This window comes from Notamacropus eugenii, chromosome 6 (genome assembly GCF_028372415.1).
Source record: "Notamacropus eugenii isolate mMacEug1 chromosome 6, mMacEug1.pri_v2, whole genome shotgun sequence".
Classification (NCBI taxonomy): Eukaryota; Metazoa; Chordata; class Mammalia; order Diprotodontia; family Macropodidae; genus Notamacropus; species Notamacropus eugenii.
The window spans coordinates 148,623,365-148,633,121 of NC_092877.1; the positions used below are offsets into that span (position 1 = coordinate 148,623,365).

Genomic DNA, 9,757 nt, shown 5'->3' on the forward strand with positions numbered 1-9,757 from the left:
CCGAGGGGCGGGCTCGGCTCTCTCGGGAGCTGCGCTCTTTGCCCGACGTGGGTGTCCGACTCGGGCAAGGTGTGCGGGCGACGGTTAGTCCTACCTGCAGGGCTACCTGGTGCCCAAGTGCAGTCACCGAGGGGAGAACGCCTGGGGCCGAGCCCTGGAGCCCGGGGGCAGGAGCGGAGCTGCGGTCCGCGTCCGAGGGCCCTGCCCGCCTCCAGCAGCTGCTGCCCGCCCACCTCGCGGGGGAAGGCAGGAAGGGAGAGGAGCCTCCTGGGCGGAGATGCTTGTGAGCAGCTGCCCCTTCTGGGGGGCAGAGGTGCCCCGGGCAGGGGAAGGCTTCCCGGGCTGCCAGCAGCAGCCGCCTAGCCGGACCTCTCCCGCACTCCAAGGAGAGCACTTGGTGGCCGGGATCCCAGCGGCAGCTGGCCCGGAGCGCCAGGGCTGGGCAGAGAAAGTTTGCCCTTGTTGTGGAAGAAGAAGGAAGAACGGTTGGCAGAGACTCCCTTTCGCTTGGAAAGTTCGTAGAGGAAAAACTGCCGGAGCTCGTCAGTCATCCTCTTAAATCCCTCTGCCTTTCGAAATAAATAAAACATCCGAAATCCTCTTCAGATAGCAGCGAAGAGCAAGGAAATTGCAGGCAAAAAACGTTGCATTCCTTACTAATTGAAGCCTAGAAGTTTGACACATTTCTTAAAATGGAAATTGACCATGCATACCTGTTCGAATTGCCTTAGTAGAACGAATTTCCAACTATTTAACACAGTTCGGTAGTGTGCCATGCCAGGTGTGAACCCCATTCGTCCTACTGCCCTTATTTCATGAGTTGCATCTAGAAATAACAGGAGAAAGAAAGATGACCTTCTAGAAAGTAGAAAATGATTTTACACCAAGCATCCCTTGGAAACCAAGTTCCGTCTTTTTAATACCAATATTCTACTGGCGGTAAAGATCTTGTCATTTTTTTTATTTTGTGATTTAAAATTAGTGTCATCGTTCAGTGGTGTCCTCTGTAACCCCATTTTGAGTTTTCCTGGCAAACATCCTGGAGGGATTTGCCATTTCCTTCTCCAGTTCGTTTTCCAGATGAGGAAACTGAGGGAAGCAGGGTTCAGTGACTTGCCAGGCATCACAGCTAGTAAGTGTCTGAGGCCAGATTTGAACTTGCAAAGGTAAGTTTTCCTGACTTCAGGCCTGATCTGCAACCACAGCTGTATGTTGCGCATCTAGAAAATTGCTTTAAAAATGCCACTATAGGATTTTGTTTGGGAAGGTAGTTTAACTCAAACGTGTGCCTATTTACTATCTTCCGGTGAGATAGAAGATGACTATTGTGAAAAACCTTCAGCGTTCTAGGTATAAAATCAATGAATTGTGTGTCCGGTATCTCCAAGATTTGCGATGCCATCCACAAAAGTGAGGGTTTGGACAGTTATGTGAATGATCTGAAGACTAGGAGTCTGGGTTTTTACAAAGATAGATAATTGCCTTGACCCCTTTAGCTTCAGGGCAAGGTTCAGACAGAATTCTGAAGAGAGAGAAGAATAAGGAAAGACAGAAGACAAAATTCACTAGAACCACTCTCTAACAAACCACTGTCAAAACAGCAACTTTTACTCTTATCAGTTTATTTAGCTATATGGCACAGAATGCTTCAGGTAAATTTCTGTATAGTAATATGCTCTATCCACTCCCCTCCCCCACCACTTCTCCATATCAGGGATATGTGTGCAAATTACAGAATTTTCATATCATCCTATCCAAAATTATATGCACGTATTTTCCCATATGACTTCTCTACCTGAATTATACAAGTAGATTGTTAATACAAAAATGTGTTTCCTCTTTTTTCTAGCATAGATGTTGTACCAATTTCTTGTACTCAGTTCTTATAGTTCATTCCTGACTATAGAACCATAAATAGGTAGTATCATATTGAAACTAGGTTAATGGTACTGGCTTCTCAGTTCAAAGACTTATCTTCCTCAGGTTCAAATCTGGCCTCAGACACTAGTTATATAACCCTGGGCAAGTCACTTAACCCTGTTTGCCTCAGCTTCCTCCTCTGTAAAATGAACTGGAGAAGGAAATGGCAAACCACTCCAGTATCTTTGCCAAGAAAATCCCAAATGGGGTCATGAAGAGTCTGAAAAATGAGAACAATTTAATTTTTAAAAATGCAAGGTTTGGGATGATATTCAAATTCTTGACTCTGAAATCTGCTTCCCTGTTATTTCTAGTGATTGGTAGTATTTCTACCCTATGGAGCAAAGCAAAACAGTTTGAAGAGAGGGTAGATAGGTGTACATGTTATTGCTATGGGAAGCAGTTTTATCCTTTGTTAAAATTTTTATTTCTATTGTTTTTACTTAGGAAATTCTTGAGACAAAAATCTTATTAGCAGTCAGCAGATACTTTCCCATCCTGCTTTTTCCTTAACATTGTGTGCCGCATAAACAAATATTCAACCCAAACCATAAAGAAGTAGATTTGGAAGCAAATAATGTGGGTTCATATTTTGGCTCTGCTACTTATACCCTGAGTAACACTGGGCAAATTATTTCCCCCATAGACCTCAGTTTCCTCATCTGTACAATGAAGGGGGTCAGACTATATGATCTCTAAAATAATTTTTTCATCTCAATCCTATGATCCATGATCTTTCTGGACATTAGTTTTCTGTAAAATGAGGGACTAATTAGATCAGAGGTATAAAACTCACTGCCTACACATCTCTCCTGCCCATCACCCCCCACCCCCTACCCTGTGCTTCCTGGAACCAGATTAGAATATATTTGGGAAAGTTTAACCAAAAAAAAAAAAACCCACCAACACAACATAATATTACTCTTTTCTAATCAATTTGCACCAGCAGTGATCGATTTCTGTTTGACACTACTGCACTGTAGTACTGCACTGTAAGATCTTTTCCAGTTCTAAATCCTACAAATGATAAAGTACAGTTTAATTCTAACAAATCCATGTCAAGAATTTTTTTATTACCATCTTAATTGTAGCATGCTTTTCATCAACAGCTTTGAAAAATTAGAAAAATTATGAGAGGTAATTATATATTTTTTAAATCAGCAACTCTCCCTTCTCTCCCTCCCACCAACATCCCATTGAGAACAAAAGAAAACTGGAAACCTCCCTCTCCCCCCACTCCCCCCGTTACAGACATGTATAGTCAAGCAAAACAAATTTTTATATTAATCAGGACGTTGTGTTTTTATCTTTTTGTCCACCATCAAGAAGCACTGTAATCCCTTCCAAAAGGGGGAAAAATACATAGTAGCATCAGATCAAGAACCTAGGCACATATATATTAACTCATGTTAGGAAACAGGAATTCAGTTTCATCCTGAAATGAAGTCAGACTGTTCATCTGCACATACCCTTGCCTTTGACACAACTTCTTAGTCTCAATTTTCTTATCTGTCAAATGGAGATAATTATACCTGTAGCGGCTACCACGCAGGGTTGTTGGTAGGATCAAATGAGATCATGTTCAAACACTTAAAATACCATAAAATGGACTCCAGAGAAGTTCCCCAAGGATCCATGTTAGGCTCTGGCAGTTTAACATTTTTATGAGTGAATTGGATAAGGCCTACTTGGTGTGCAGATTTAGGTTAAAAGTAATAAAACGAAATTCATTAGGGATAAATGTGAAGTGTTGCACAAGGATATCAAAAACTCAACTTCATAAGTATTTAAATTGAAGTGGGAGAGGCATAGACAGACAGCAGTTTTGGCAGGGGAAATTTGGGGTTTTAGTAGACTATAAGTTGATTATGAGTCAGCAGGGTGATGTGGTGGCCAAAAACCTAACTGTGTTGAGCTTCATGAAGAGGAAGATAGCTTCCAGGAATAGAAAGGTGATAGTTGCACTGTACTCTGCCCTCATCAGACCCCATCCAAAGCATCGTGTACAGTTCTAGGCACCATGATTTAAGAACAGTATTAATGAACTGCAGAATACCCAGATAAGGGCACTTAGGATGGTGAAGGGTCTTTTGTCCATGACCTGTGTGAGTCAGTGGAAAGAAGTAGTCATGTTCAGCTTGGAGAAAAAAAGACCAAAACGTAAGGGACAAGGAAGAACATGACAGCTGTCATCAAGTATTTGTGAAGAAGAGGGACTACACTTGTTCCATTTAGCACTGGAAAGCAAAACCAAACAAGAGCAGTGAGTGGAAATTTCAAAGAGACCAGTTTAGACTTGATGTCAGAAAAAAATCTGCTTAGAGAGAGATTGGCCTTGGATGTTTTTAAGCAGAGGCTGGATGACCATTTATCACAGTGGGGATTCATTTGATGTTTGAATTCGACTACGTGATGGCTATTGAGGTTCCTTGTAACTTTCAAATTATGTAACTCCAGGAATGATATGGAAATGTCAGCTATAGTTACTATAGCACAAGCTTCGAGGTGCTTTACTCAACTCTCACTCTCCCTAAGGAGTCAGATCCCCAGCGCTTAGCTATTACAATCCCTGAGGGATCTCAGAGGAGATACTGAGGTTGTTTGGTTTGGTTTTTTGGGTTTTTTGCTATATAGCTCTTGAACTAATGATAGTACTTCCCACTATGGTTATCAGTTGGTTATCAATAATTCAGCTATACTTAAGTAGATTTTAGAAATGGGTGGTACAAAACTTCTCACCTGAAGTCTGTAAATATACTTGCCCATTACTGCATACCATGTCTGTGGGAAACATGGACTCAATCTTAGAAAGTATATGTAATAAAATAATAACTCACTTGTCTTGACTGGAAGAAGTCCCTTTCTATCCTTTGTAGAGGTTCTCAAGAAGTTCTCCTTAGGCAGTGTTATGCCAGAGCCTATTCAAATAGAGTCACTTGTTAAATTCTCAGTATGAAATTGGCAAATGCTACAACTCTGGGCTTGATTTATTGTTTGGTTGATTGTCTAGATCTAGACTTAAGAAAGTGTTAATGATGCAGATTAAACTTAAAGGTGTGTCTCCTACATTGGAAAACTGGCTATTAAGCATTTGCCAGTACACCTCTGCCCTTAAACATAGTGGTGCTTCTTTGCTCTGCCCTTTATAGAGTTCTGATCCACATCCAGTCTTGTCCTTGACTTCTGATGCAGACACTGCTGTCAGTGCTGTCCATACACTCACAAGGTTCACCCCCAGCAAAAGAGGAGAGAAGGAAGGAGACCTGGGCCAAGGTCAAACCTGAAGCCTCTAATCCTAAGAGGTTCTCCCTCAATTGTTGTTACTGGGATTCCTCTCTTGCTCCAGTTTCTGGAATCACTGAACTAGTTTAATATTTTGTAGACAATCTACCTTTGGGTTTTGCCCAAATTTCCAGTCAATCTAAATATGATTCTTTTGCAATATCGCTCCAATTCCAAGGACTTTTCACTTAGTCTAAAGGCTATGATTGATTGATTGAAACTAAAAGTCATAATTGAAATTGATTGATTGTTTTCCTCAGGTCAAATTACTGAGACATCTTATCACAGCTTTAAATTAAGTGGGATCACGTGATTGATTTACTCAATCAATATCCCCCTTACATTATTAAAGATAAAGAATGTAACTGAGCGGTGCCAGTATGAATTCCTACACACAGGTGTACATCACTAGAGGTCATCTCTAACGTCATATCATTCTTCCACATGATTTGAGTTGACTTAGGCTCAGAATTCACAGCTAAGTGGTAGATTTTAGCCCATAAATTTATGAGAGTCAAATACTACTTTTTGCAGTTCATTAATACCAAAGTAAAACTAAACTACTTGTATGAGTGGAGTTTGTTAATCATACTTTGTATTGAGTTCTCTCCTCTCTGATTAGCCTCTGGGAATGTTTGTAGTTGTGGAAGAAAGCATACTGCTATTGCAGCATGAATCTTCTATATGTCATGAATTCATCAGTAGGTTGTAAGCTCCATGACGGGGAGGGAGGGTGTTACTGGTTTTCATTTTACTTTTGTATTCCCAGCTACTAATAATAGTGCTTTTCCCACAGCAGGAACTTAATAAATACTTAGCAGATTGGGTTAGTGAGAATAACCGGGCCCCAAATGTACTTTACAAGCCTCTCACCAGCTTGCTAAATAGCTTTCAAGAGTTGGCTATTCCAAAAAATAATTCATCCTGTGGTTACCAGAACTAATGATGAGCTTCTCCAAAGTCAGTGAGGCTAGTCCTCCAAGGCTTCACCAGGGCCATACTCAGTCTTTCTACTTTGGTAGGACCTGCTAGCTAGGTAGCTTGTTCTCTGCTGGTACTTCCAGCCATATTGAAATATCAGAATAGAACTTTAGTGGAAGGAATATTATAATGTAGATTAAAATGAAAAGCATTTCACATGTCTATGCACAAAAACTTTTTCATTTAAAATCCTAAAAGAAAAATGTTTCTCTATATTAGCTCACTATGCGTAACTTACATATCCTTTTTAGTGTAACTATTTTGTCCAATTTTAAAGGCATGGAGTTTTACTATTCAGGATAACAGGATGCACCACTACATGTTGTTGTGAAAAGATGTTGAAATGCTAGTTGGCCAAGGACTACAACTATCCTCTACATATTTCCATCCTTTTTCATCATGTGCGTATGTAGTACATTATGGTTGCATGTATCATGACAAAGTGTCCCTTTGTAGTAAATTAGACAGTAGTATTCTCCATAGGATGCCATATGATTGAAAGACTTGTTTTTTCCATCTTGGCCCACGTACATCAGAACCAGAAGCCACAGAAGTACTTGTTTGTGCTTGAGTATTTCTTTGATCTGAAACACATTTGGCACATCAACACAACTTCAAATAAATTGTTGCAATGTGGCCCTAGTATAACATGGAGCTTTGTATGTCACATGTGCAACCCAGGCTAGAGAATATAAAACCATCCCACAGTTCCCTGGCAGCTTTGACCTTGCTCAGGAATTTGTACCAACTCCATAATAGTTACATTAATAGGCCAAAAACAGGGAGGGGAAGGGGGCGGTGCAATTTCTTAGAGCAGGAAGGTATTAGAAGTGAGATTCTTTCTTATTAAAGTAGTATCCCATGATCACTTCTAATAATTACTTTTCTTTCTCTATCACCACATTTTGTACCACCTTGCCTCTCATTCGTTCACCCATAAATGAACCCTTGAGGTTTTCCATGTTATTATATACAGTGACTCTGTTTATTTTAAATGTCCATGGCACTAAGAAATTTCATTAGATTTGTTGAGGTGTATTAAAAAAAAAAAAAGAAAACCCAGGTAATAGAAGTAATTATTCTGGGCCCATATGGACCATGATGCTGTCTACTTACACAGTGGCAAATTTGAATCAGTCATGTCCAGATCTGCCATATCCGCAAATATACGGACATAACCTTTGTTTCTATAGGAAAGTCCTCTTCTATTCAGACTTCCTTACTGTACGTACTTCATAACAGTGGCAAACACATATCCCTGTTTTATTATTCATCTGATACTAATGAGTACATAGTTGTTGAACAAGATTACCTCTGTTGTATCTTTCAAAGAATATTCTATAATTTTTAGCACAAACAAACAAAAAGCGCAGAGGGATCCTGTATTTTCTACATCTTCTAGTCACTTTTGTGACTGTAAAGAGATGGTCTACTGTGGAATATTGCTTATGAAATTCTACATGTTTCCTTTAAAATACAAAAAACGATTATATTGAATCAAAGAAAAAGAAATGTGTTAAGTGCTAATGATATGCCAGGGACTGTATTAAGTGCTAGTTTAAGCAAATATAAGCAAACAAGACAGCCCTTGCCCTAAAGAAACTTATATTTTTTGAAATTTTTTAACCTTTTTTGTGTGTGTTGCAATCAGGGTTAAGTAATTTGTTCAGGGTCACACTGCTAGTAAGTATCAAGTGTCTGAGGTTAGATTTGAACTCAGGGTCCTCCTGACTCCAGGGCTGGTACTCTATACACTCTGCCACCTAGCTGTCTCAAGAAGCTTATATTTTGGTGGTAGAAGACAGCACATGCACTTGAAAAGGGAAGAGAAGCTATATACACTGGTGCAATTTGGAAACAACCAAGAAGTAAGTGGTGGTCTGGGTTATGAACAAGATAAAAGTGCATAAAACTCAGGATTGTAGGGACAGAATGGAAGGTGGCTGGAGTGGAAACAGAGTGGTTTGGAGATGAGAGGAAGTATATAGTGGACTAGGGTCTAGGAAAGATAAGGCAAAAGTTCACCAGTCAAAGTGTAGGGTCCCAGAGAGAGAATCCAGCTTCTGGTAAGAGTAGGCTGAGAAGGATGGCCAGAGGAAAAGCAGCATAGATATTCAAAGTGCCTTTTGAATTATAACATAGTCATTTCAGTTAAGTCACTACCTGGCCTTGTGAGAAAGAAAAATAATTTACCACGAATATTTTCCTGATTACTTTTACTTTAACACAAACTAATCTTTCCCTCCTCTGAATTCTTGTAGTATTAAAAAAATCTAATGGTATGAGCTCATATACCAAGAAATACAGGTTTTGATTATATAGTCTTTTAGTATCCTATAGGGTTTTTTTTCACATGTTCATAGCATCACAGATACAGAGTTAGAAGGAACCTGAAAGGTTATTTGATCCAATCCCCTCATTTTATAGATGAGAAATCAAATCCCAGAGAGGTTATGTGATTTGCCTAAGGACTCACAAATAGTAGCAAAACCAGAATTTGAACCCAGATCCTCTTACTCTAAATCTATTGCTCTTTCCATTGTACCACCTGTCATCCCTAACAGACAGTGTATAAGCTCCTTGAGGAGAGAAGTCCTTTCTCCACACAGCTGATGCATAGTAAATGTATCTATTTCTTGAAACCTGAACTCTGCCTGTGAAATTATCACATCAGGAATGGTAGGCTTCTCTGTAGGAAAATTCTGAGATCTACAGAAAAAGAGTTGGTTTTGTGAGTGCACAGATCTCTATACAGATGAGAGGGTGCCTTTTCAGCCAGGTTTCCACCAAAAGAACCCAAAAAATTTAAGCTTCTTAGTAACAAGAATTGTTTCATTTTTCTTTACATTTCCAAGACCTAGAACCTGGTAGGATATAGAATTAGGTAATCTGATTTCTAATTGAGAAAGTTTGGGGACTTTCCAAATTGGAAGGGAGAGAGTGAGCAGGTACATTTCCTGAAATCAGAAAAAGAGGTGCCCTACTCACCCCAAATGTCAAAATTCAAATGAAAGGAATGTGAAATGATAACTGATTGACCAGTATAGGGACAGTTTTCAGATAAGACATATGATTTGCTTGAGATGTATAACTCTGAGAAAACTCCTTGCATCCGTCTTCAGATCTGACTGGGTTTCTCATCAACATAGCCTAGGTCCTTAGTTGAGAGTCTCTAAGCAGCAGGCAGAGGTAGTTTAGCTTCCCAGCCATAAAGGGGTATATTCAAACAAAGCAATGTTTCTTCACAATTCCCACAATTGAATAAAGTTTTCTCACAAGACAGAAATTGGACTAGACCCATAATTCAATAGGAAGGGAACTGAGCTAGCTCTAGAACTGAGTCATAAGATGGAGTCAGCATAGTTCACTCAATTCCTACTACCACTATTTTAATTCCCTCAGTTCCACTGGTCTTAATATTCATGTGAGTTCCTGTCTGAGGCTTACAAACCATGAGAATTAACTGGACCAAATGGCCCTTATAGAAAACCTAGCTGGCTTCCCTTGATGTAGCATATAGTCTCAGGATGTGATTTTTAGTTTACTTGTGAAACAGTTTGCAACATGTTAACTG

At 39.7% G+C, this 9,757-nt stretch overlaps 1 protein-coding gene across 3 annotated transcripts in view; it reads right to left on the bottom strand.

The window, feature by feature from the left end:
• Window positions 1-213, bottom strand: part of LRBA (LPS responsive beige-like anchor protein) — a 783,746-nt gene extending 783,533 nt beyond the window's left edge. For all 3 annotated transcript variants that reach the window (XM_072621222.1, XM_072621224.1, XM_072621221.1), the window contains exon 1: window positions 95-213. The gene's annotated coding sequence lies outside the window, so the exon portion shown is untranslated. The remainder of the gene's footprint in view (window positions 1-94) is intronic.
• Between the last annotated feature and the right edge of the window lie 9,544 nt (window positions 214-9,757).